Below are 10,299 nucleotides of genomic sequence, written 5' to 3'. Positions count from 1 at the left end.
CAGAGTCTTCTAAAGGGGACCCAGGCCTCCTTCGCACCCCAACTCCCTCCAGATGCGGTTAAGAACTATAAGATGGGAAGCCAGAGCCTGCACCCTAGCCCAGCGGTGGTGGCACACACCTTTAATCCCAGCACTCAGGAGGCAGAGGCAGGCAGATCTCTGTGAGTTCGAGACCAGCCTGGTCTACAAGAGCTAGTTCCAGGACAGCCTTCAAAGCCACAGAGAAACCCTGTCTCGAAAAAACAAAAACAAAAAACAAAACAAAACAAAAACAAAAACAAAAAACCAGAGCCTGCACCCTGCCATCTCCATCAGAGATGAAGCTAGCACCACTGCAAGGCACTAGGGATGGTGGGAGTCAGGAAAGGGTCAGATAGGGGAGGCTGTAATATATCCCAGGTTCCCTTTAGTGCCCAAGGGCACTGTTCTCTGGAAACATTCCTCTCAGGATAGCAGCAAGTTTGGCCTTCTTTGACTACCAAGTTCATGGACCCTGTATAGTTCCTCTTGCAGCCCTCATAGTTCTGTTTAGTCCTAGAGCTCCCAGGCAATGGCAGAATGGAGCTGACACTAAGGAGGTTGAGTGGAGCTGCCAGGATGCTCAGGCATTCTTTCTAGAAGCCGGAGCAGCCTGACCCAGGTTTCCCTCGGGTGTTTGGGAAATGCTCCATTGCATTCTCCCATCCTAACTCCATTTCATTGTTGTTTTATTTGTTGTTTGAGCCCAGACTGTCCTGGAACTTGTTATGTATTATTAGGCTGCCCTCAATTTCACAGAGATCCGCCTGCCTCTGCCTCCTTGCTGCTGGGATTAAAGGCGTGCACCACCACCGGCTAACCCCATTTTCTATTCTCTACCTCCACTCCATCCCACCCTAGTAATCTTCAGGAAGCCACCAAGGTGGCCTGTGCTGCTGTGACCTATGTAGCCCTCAGATACTCTGCTCTGCTCCCAGCAGGGGCAGCTTGCTCAATTCCTGTCTGCCAGCCTTGACTTCACCTCCCCGCTTCCCAGTTAGGAGGTAACAGCTTATGAAAGGTCCAGCAGGGGCTGCACACCAAAACCGAGCATGGCTTTAACTCAGCACAGCTCTCGGCTAAGGGCAGAAGCCCGGCCCTTGCTGCCATATGCATGGACCCAGGCACTCAGTGGTTACAGTGGCTTGACCTCAGTTCTAGTACCATCCTGGCTCAGGTTCACAGGCAGAGTCTGTGGGTTCAAATCCATGACCTTCCAACACACTGCTTAAACTCTGCCCCAGCTTTCCAACTCTAAAAGTGACAGTCTGATGCTCGGTGGGTGGAAACAGAGTACGTACATGTGAGGTACACATCACCTAAGGAATTCCCACCTCCCCTTGAGCCCATAAAGGGCGTCTTCATCACCAGGCGAGGCCAGTGTCACAGGCACCTGAGCCTGACTCAGGCCGTGGCCAGTCACAGGTGCCCATTCCATGTCTTGCTCACCTTATTCTGATTCAAGCTATTTCTGTCCCTCCCTAGCCCCTGCCTTCAAACATCAGTCACACCACAGGTCACAGCACCTGTTAAATAGCAGACAGGTTACAGCCACACAAATGCATAGCTATAACCAGCTTCCCAGGGTTACATGGTGAGGATGGGTTACAGGCTTCTGAGCCTGGCTGTTTGCCCACTTCCTGATGGCTATCAGCCTGCAAGGGCCCTAGTGGGAAAGACTTATGTGTGCACGGAGCTCTCCGACACAACCTTGGAGCACCGTATGCAGCTGAGTGAGGCGGGCACATAAGGAGAAATGTGTGGCTAAGTGTATCATAACACGTGTGCTTGCATACATGCACTCCCACACACAGGTACCAGATTTGTGAAGCCAGGCATGTACATAGGCACATGCGTGCACACCCACACACAGACACATGTCTTGCTGGCAGCATGCCAGCACGTCTTAGCTGTCATTCAGGCAGCAAAGGGATGCCTCACAATTCCAGCATACCCCCAGCAGGGGGACACAGGGACACTTCCAGGCTGGAAGGGAGATAGATCTGCTGACAATCCCACACAGCAGCCACGAAGCCAGGCCAGTTTTCTTGTTCAGGCCCAGGAAGGCTGAAGGCCCAGGCCAGCTCCTCCTCCCATTCCTGTGCCCTCCCCCAGGGGGACAGGCTTCGGAGGTTGACCTCCACCTGAGGGTCCATGAAGGTTCCTCCCACTCTGCCCTCTCAGTGCCACCCTGCTTACAATGCCGTGGGGGGGGGGGGAGGGCTCTGAATAATCGGCACAGACCGGGGTGTTGTCTACTGAGGTGGCAGAAAGGACTGTGGTGACTGGTGTCCCCTGGAGAAAAGAGGACACATCTAAGAGAAGATACCAGGCTCTCTCTAGCTAGCTGATGTGCCCCCTCTGGTTTGTGGCCTCTTGGTTGATGTCAGCGCCTTCCTGATTCTCGGAGAGACGTGGGGGAGGGGCAGCTCCTAGCCCTTCCACCCCAAGTCCACCCACACACCTCCCAGCGAAAGACCCTTCCACCCTGAAACAGCAGAGACACCTCAGGAAAGGGGTGACCTATATTGGGAAGCAGAGGCAGCTGCTGCTGCAGGCACTGGCCAACTGCTGGAATAAACTAGCACTCTGTGGGAGTGGGAGACACAATAGAGTTGGGGGTCCCGCCAGAGGACCCTCTGTCTGTCCACCTCACCCCCCCACACACACACACACCCTCATCTTGTAGCTCATGGGCACTGGATTCAGGACCTGCTCCAAAAACTAACCTGCGTTTGTCCTAGCCCTAGAAACAGAGAGCAGAGAGACCAGGCTGGGCCCAGCAGGGGGTCCCTGGACTCCACTGGGCTCCAGTTTGAAGAATGGACTGATAAAGTAGGAATGGCCAACCTTGGCACCTCCCAAACCAGAAACATGCAGTTTTGACTCTGATGTGCTAGAAAGGTCACATAGCTCGGAACCCTTGCAGAAATGCTGAATCTCAGGTCCCACCCAGACTAGCTAAGTGAAAATATGCCAGCTACCAAGATCGCAGACAATTCAGGGACATAGTCAAGACTGAGAAGTATAGACCAGCACTCTCAGGCAGGGCCTAACAGCTACCCATCTCTAGGCCAGGGAACTGGAGACATCATAGGCTGTATATAGTGAGCCTGGAGGAGATAGGACAGAAAATGGCAGATATAACGGAAAAATACATCTGGGACTCACCCAAAATCTTAAGTAACCCTGCCTAAGGCAGGACAACAAAAGGGCACTAATCTGAGGGCCTCCTACAAGCCTTTATGTGGGAATATGCTAATGGCCGCAGTCAAAGAACTACACAGTGTTCTTGGTATTCATACAGTTCAGTAAGATCAGAGTTACTATCAGCATCATAGACAAACAGGCGTGGAAAAGCTTAGGCAAATGGAAGAATGTAGATTGGACCTGAGTTACCTGGCCACAAAGCTGCCAACTCAGGCTCTCCTGCCTCAGCCCCAGCACTCAGATAAAGGCTGAGTCAGAAACAGGGACGGACAGCCCTCATTCATATAGAAATTTACCATTTATAAGGCATCTCCTCATCACCGTTTCACTGGAGCTGAGCAAACAGCCATTCCTGTTTCCATCCTACCCACAGGCTGAAAGATACCCAGAAAACCACTCCTGGGGGACGTGGTGGGGCAGTCAGGAAGTGGAGGATTGGAGCAGCCGGCAGGTGAGGCAGTAGCAGGGTGCAGGCAGAAGTTCTGTGTGTTCCTGCTAGCCCAATGGCTGCTGTATCCACTAGAGCGTGGGAGCTGTTGCCCTGGAACCCCAGCTGCCCCCTCCTGCAGCTTGGAGCAGCCATCCAGGCTTGCTCTGCAGAGCATCGAGGTTGGGATGACAGAGTCACCTGTCACCTGCCATCCCTCCAATTTCTCCCACAGATATAGGCCTACTCTCCCTGGGATGTAGGCTTACACTCAAAACCAAAAACACCCCACCCCAGGCCTGGGATCCACAGGATCCCTCAGAGTTCCTTCTGGGTACCCCTCAAATCAAGTGTCTACAACATGCAGACGATGAGCGCCCTGACACTGGGGGCTGTGCATATCCTCTCAGTTATTGCCCCAGGGTCACGGCTTCTGCACCACAGCCCGGCCCCATACACCAAGGGGGAAGCAGAAATGGAATGCGTGGTCTACTCCACCCTCTTTGTTCTTCAAGGAGGCTCTAGGCTGGTGGGTGGCTAAGCTAGGACAGTAAGCCTGCAAGTCATCCTGCCCCTTTCCCAGAGGATGTCCAGGGAGCCTGGACATCTGGAATTCCCTGTGGCCCAGAACACAGGAAACCGAAATGTCCCTTGGGTTGCTGTCACCTGTCTTGCCATGAGACCCTTCTAGGAAATACCCCACAAACGCCCCATCAGTCACCCCTAAGCGCACATTGCCCAGTGAAGCAGCTTCTAAACCCCTTCTAGATGTCTGCTTGGAGCAGCCATAGTCCTCCCCCCGGGTTCCTCTCAGTCCACTGTTTCCTCACTTTCAGCTTCTAGAGTCACATTTCCTTGTCAAGTCCTCCCTGTCGTTGACAGAACCCCTGGGAGGCAGAACAGGAAAGCCCCTGAGCCACCCAACACTCATCAGGGTTGCTGTGGGAAGCGAAGAGTTCATTGAGGACCCAGAAGGCTCCCACCATTCACTGCCTCCCTGGGCAGAAGCCAAGAAAGATCATCACCCCACGCCCAAGCTTCATCCTGACTACCTCCTCTTCCCAGCATTGCACGCGAGCACACACACACACACACACCAGCTCCCTCCCTCACCACCCACCTGGCCAAAGCAAGACCCTGGCTCTAGGTCTTGGCACTTGGAATGAGAATAGGTAAGATTGCCCTGCGAGCAGACACATCCTCTAGCCAAACCTCAAAGAACACAGCTAGGGGGCTTAAGAAGCCCGCCTCTTTGCCTGCCCCGCCTGGTTTTCCCCGGCTCCCTCTTCTGGCAGAGCCAGAGCCCTCCTGCAGTGGGAAGGTGGGGGTGGGAGCTCTGGGCTCTTCTTGGCAGCTTGGAAGCTGATGTTGGATTTCCCTACCAGCTGGACTTCCCCCGCCCAGTGCCACAAGCTGGCTCCTTCCCCTCCCCCCACCTGCTGTAGTTATCTAAGCTGTGGGCCTGTCAATCTGAGTCACACAAGGCAATGCCCAACAAACCCTGGCAGCCTGGTGCCAACATCCCCACCACCACCCTGGAATGCAGACAGCTGGGGGTGGGAGGCAGAGCAACCAATCAGAGCCCAGCCCCAGACCTGCCGGCCATACAGGAATTTGAACTGCAGATTCCTGGGCAGAATCCAGCGTTATGAAATGGGCCTGGGGCTCCTGAGAGCCAATGTCCTGCTCCGAGTCAGGCATCCAGGCCCATGAGAGTCAGGCAGCCAGGTGAATGTGACCTCGCTGTACACTGCCCCCTGCACTGAGTGCCCAGCACTCCAAAGTCATCTGGCCCACCTGCTGCAAAGGCCATTATGCAGTGGCGGGCCACCTCAGCATCTCATGTTCCTGGCTTGTCTAGCTAGCTCTCCAGTGTGCTAAAATCAAGGCTTGGGTTTGTAAGGAAGAACCACCAGACACCCCTCCTTCACTCCCAGCCACACCCCCACCAGGGAGGCTCCATCAAGACTGCAAAGACTGTTTCAACTAGCAAGGGCTCCTTTGCACCCTTGCCCAAGGACAGCTACCTGAAGGCCAGCAAACCCAGACGGAGCAACTGGTATAAAGGTCCAGCCCTTGCCTCACTCAGTGGGTCCTCCACCCTCTACCCCCACTCCAAGCCTCTCTGTATGCCAGCCTGTCTCCAACACCCAAGCTGTCTCCCCCTCCTCTGGCTTGCTGCTCCTCCTGCTGCAGGGACATTTCTATGCTACCCGGGGCCATCATGTGGCACCAGCACTGCTCTCCTCCCTGTCCCCTCCTCCCTACCCTCTCGTAAGCAGAAAGCACAGCTATGTCCACAGCACTGAGGGGTCAGAGTCCCGAGTGCTCTGTACCTTGGGTTGCCCAGGTGTTTGGTCCTAAGTGTCTGGTCCCCCACCCCACCCCACCCCAGCAACTGCCCTAGGAAGGAAGCCCTGCAGGAAGGAAGCCCTGCTAATCGTGCAGAGCCAGGTGGCCCAACGTAGATGGTCCCTAGTTCCCATACCCGAGCCATCCTCCTTTTGCGCGGACCCATTCTCTCCCAAAAGCTGCTCACAACTCACCTTTTTGCACTGAGACCTGATGCTCAGACCAGGTAGCTGGACATGGGCAGGTTGGCAGGCAGAACGCGGGGATGTCGGGTCTAGCTCAGGGCAGCGGGAGCCTGGGCAGTGCCTGCGAAGGAGGCGGACCCACAGGCTGAGCTGCCACTGCCGGGGAGGGGGCTGCGGGGTCAGCGACAAACTGAAGCGAAAGAGGGAGGGCGGGAGGAAGACAGACCGAAGAGGGGGAGAGGCAGAGGGAGCAGAGCGCGCGTGCTCAACAGCGAGCAAGCAGAGGGAGGAGAGCGCGCAGCGGAGTGACAGCTGGGGCTCATCTGCGATGGCGGGCGCGCATAGGTCGCTGAAGCTCTGTGGTAGCAGGACAGCGTTTATGGGTGATTCACTCCTGCCCCAGACCAGAGGTAACCGTGCCTCCTCTCACCTCCTCTGTCTGTTCCGAAAGCATGACCTTCCAAGCGGTACAGGACCTAGACTACAGGTCCAAGGACTGACTTGGATCCCAGACCTGCTGGGACACTGGGTCTGTCTCCTGTGTCCGAGCCCATCTGTGTGAAGAGCCCCCCCCCCCTCCTTAAAGGCTGAGTTCTCTTGCAAGAGGAGCACTGAGGGTCCTCAGAGATGCTGGGGGAACCGAGGGCCCTCTAGACAGGGGGCTGAGCCTGTGGATGTGACCACTCTTGAACAGACTATTTAGGAGAACAGTGTGTCAAAGCAGGCAGCTGCAGCCTGGAGGATCAGGTGCCCAGCAAGTCAGAGACCATGTGCCTCAGTGCCCACAGGGAACCCTGAAGGAGCCCACTCCTTGCTGGTCTAAAGGATGGGTCAGACACGTGAAGGGGAAAGCTGTAGCCATGAATGCAAAGGCCTCTATGAATCAAGGCAAAGCATGTCAAACAAACTTGTTCACTGGGATGGCAAGTGTTCCATCCAATGCTGAATTGAGCCAGGGGCTAAGACAGAAGAGAGCTAGCCTTCCCAGCCTGCAGCATGAAATGCCTCTCATTCCTTTCCCTCCTGGAAGTCTGCCTGTCACACAGCAGAGGGATGTGCCCCAGTGTCCTTCCTCCATGTTACAGTCAGGGCTGGGGCCAAAGGCTGGAGGCCTCTTCATTCGGGACTGCTATCCAGGAGAGCTGAGAGTCCCCATCTGCTCTGAAGTCCCCTGTGCCTACCCTTCCAACAAGGCAAGCTGCCACTGCTCTAACACACCTCCTGTCCCAGGAAATCAGACCCTTCAGGAGCACGGTACTCTCTGCCCATAGTGACCTACCCCAACTTAAAAACTCAGCTTCAGGATGGGAGATGGCTCTACTAGCAGGTTACAGTACTTGTCATCAAGCCTAATGACCTGAGTTTGACCCCCCAGAACCCACATGGTAGAAGAAGATAACAAACTCCCACAGGTTGTCCTTGGGAAGGATGCACACACACACACACACACACACACACACACACGAGTAAAGTTAACACCTCAACATCCCCTCTGCAGGGATGTTTTCTCTGGGCCATTTTATGGTTCCGATCACAAAGAAATTTGTGTGGTAGCTGTCTTGTGAGCTGTTTGTGGGTAACTGACCTTACCCTCACCCTCTCCCCCACAGCTCTAGGTCCTCTTGTTGGTTAAGTTTATACTTTTGCTAAGTAGCTGGTAACCTGGAGCCTTGCTGTGTTCTTGCTTTATAGAATAAGCAGGTAGATTGAGCTCTGCAGTTGCCTGCAGCCCCGGAATCCTATGACCCTAGTGCTCACTGGATACCTGCCGGATCCACAGCTAATGCTGCTGAAATCAGGCTTCTCCTGCACAGTCTCTTTTCAGCTACTCATAGGCCAAGAAGGATCAACACTGGTGCGGAGGCCAGCAGAGAAAGGATGGCACTCCAGAGGGTGTGTGTGTGTGTGTGTGTGTGTGTGTGTGTGTGTGTGTGTCTGTGTCTGTGTCTGTGTCTGTCTGTGTCTGTTTGTATGTACTTTGTTTTGCCATCCCTGGTAAAGCAAGGATATATGTTCCAATAAGGCTCCAAATGCCTGTGGTCTTACTAGGGTGCTCTGTTAGGTTATGGGCCCAGCTGAGAGGACATTAAAACATCGGGCTCTTAAAGGGAAACACAAGATCCCTGTGGAGAGACAGCTGGAGTGGAAGGCACAGGCAGCCTAGGGCAGGGAGACAGGGACAGGAGAAAGACCCAGGAAAACTATGGTAGGTAGAAAGATGTTTTGAGATTTACCCTTCCTCTATGGCAGGCCCATCACAAACTAAGGTCAGGGTATAAAACAGGGACCCATCGAACCCGACCTTAAGGGAAGATCTCTTAATTGCCCCCAGGGAAGCCACTCAGGAAGCCTTCCTACCCTGGCCTCTTTGCCTGTTTCTCCTCATCAAAAATTCTGGGCAGATGCAACCAGCCGCCCAGCAGGTAGCAAGAGGGGCCTCAGGAAGATGGTCCTTCTGCCTGCTCAGATAAATCTCCAGCCCAGCAGAACAGGGATACTAGGCCTGAAGGCTAAACTCATGTTCTGTGACACAATTAGAGCCTAGGAGTATGGGAGCAAGGGCCTCTGACAGGGCAGCTTCATTACCTAAGGCAATCTGTGCCACCCAATCCCCACTCCCTTTCAACTTCTGTGTCAGTGTCAGCAGCATCTTGCCCTTCTTACCAGAAGAAAGATCTGCCTTGTTTCTCACTTAAATCTCATTTCCCTGTGGGTTGCTAAGGGACTTGGGGCACACAGATAAATCTCTAAGTTGACGGGTCAGTGTGAGCGATGAAATGGAGCTCCGTGGGGGAAAGACTGTCTGGGAAGGTCTGAACCTTGGCAGTCAGGGAAGTGAGATCACCATAAACTTGCCCCGCCCCCCAGTCGGGGGCTGACACACATTTACTAAGAAACATTCATTGAACCCTGTTATGTGGCAGTGTGACTAAGAATCAGAGCCCAGTCCCTGCTTGCTCTCTGTGAGCCCCACTCCATGGGGCGAGATAAACAAATCATGTCACTTAGAAAATAAGACAGCCATGAGAGAGAGCAATAGTGAGGAGGAGGGGGGGGCTGCTTTATCGGGGGAGTGCAAGGAAGTCTCTGCCAGGTGATAAGGTTGAGTTGATGAGATCTGATTATATCACAGGTCATGAAGAGTTCTGGATAAGAACATTCCAGAAAGAGACAATTGATGAGAATATCCTGGTATAGGAAGGAGCTGACCCTGTTTGAGGAAGACAATGATTCCAAAACAATGAGGAAGCCAAAGACACCAGCAGGGCTGCCTCATGGGTCTGCAGGGATCCACATTTTGCACTAAATGGAAAGGTGGGGAGGGAGCCGAGCAAAGAAGTGATGGGTTTTGACCTTCTGGGAGATAACTGTGGTCATATGGAGAATGGATCATAGAGAGGCCAGAATGGGAAGCTGGGACCCTAAAGGCACAGGGTGAGAGAATGTTGGCTTGGCCGCAGTGGTCACAGCCGAAATAAGCAGTGCATACTCTCATTTCTGCATGGACTCCTGGAACCAGGCCTTCAGAAGCTATGCGGACATAGAGAAATGACAGCCAAAAGGGAAAGAATGAGTCTTGAAATACAGACTATGCAAGGAGATTGTGTTTCAGGTAGAGGGTTGGGTCAGCTTCTGAACGTGGAAATGCTTTTGGTTGCTCACAGTGACACAGTGGCTCTGGGAGCTACTGAGATATACCAAATTCTGCAAAGGATAGAGAGCTAGCCTTGTGGTGGAGCCACCACCAGCCTGCCCTTTACCAAGCCCTCATTTCTATCCAAGAAACCCTGAAGCCTGACTTTCACTAAGGCAGAGTCAAACTCTACCTTCTCCAGACTTCCCATATTAGAGCCACAGAGCCCCCTCCACCTTGGAAACTTCATGAGTCCGTGGGACACACCCTGAGCGACAGGAGAGAGAGGTAGAGTCCTGTTCTAGAAACAATCTGGGACCCTTTGATAGTGGAGCCAGGGATGAAGCTTCCTTACATCCCAAGGAGTTGACTTTCCTCAGCATCAGCACCACTGCCCTAGGAAAGTGCCTGGAAGCAGAGTTAGCCCTGTTTCTGCGGGTGAAGAAAATCTGTGTGCAATGAGCTCCAATGGT

General features: G+C 53.7%; 1 protein-coding gene across 2 annotated transcripts in view; it reads left to right on the top strand.

The window, feature by feature from the left end:
• Nucleotides 1–10,299, top strand: part of Cacna2d4 (calcium voltage-gated channel auxiliary subunit alpha2delta 4) — a 102,226-nt gene that overhangs the window by 73,693 nt on the left and 18,234 nt on the right. The gene's annotated exons all lie outside the window — the stretch shown is intronic.

Source organism: Cricetulus griseus, chromosome 8 (assembly GCF_003668045.3).
Source record: "Cricetulus griseus strain 17A/GY chromosome 8, alternate assembly CriGri-PICRH-1.0, whole genome shotgun sequence".
Classification (NCBI taxonomy): Eukaryota; Metazoa; Chordata; class Mammalia; order Rodentia; family Cricetidae; genus Cricetulus; species Cricetulus griseus.
Note: the sequence above shows the minus strand (reverse complement) of the source record. Positions and strands in the feature narration are given on the sequence as shown.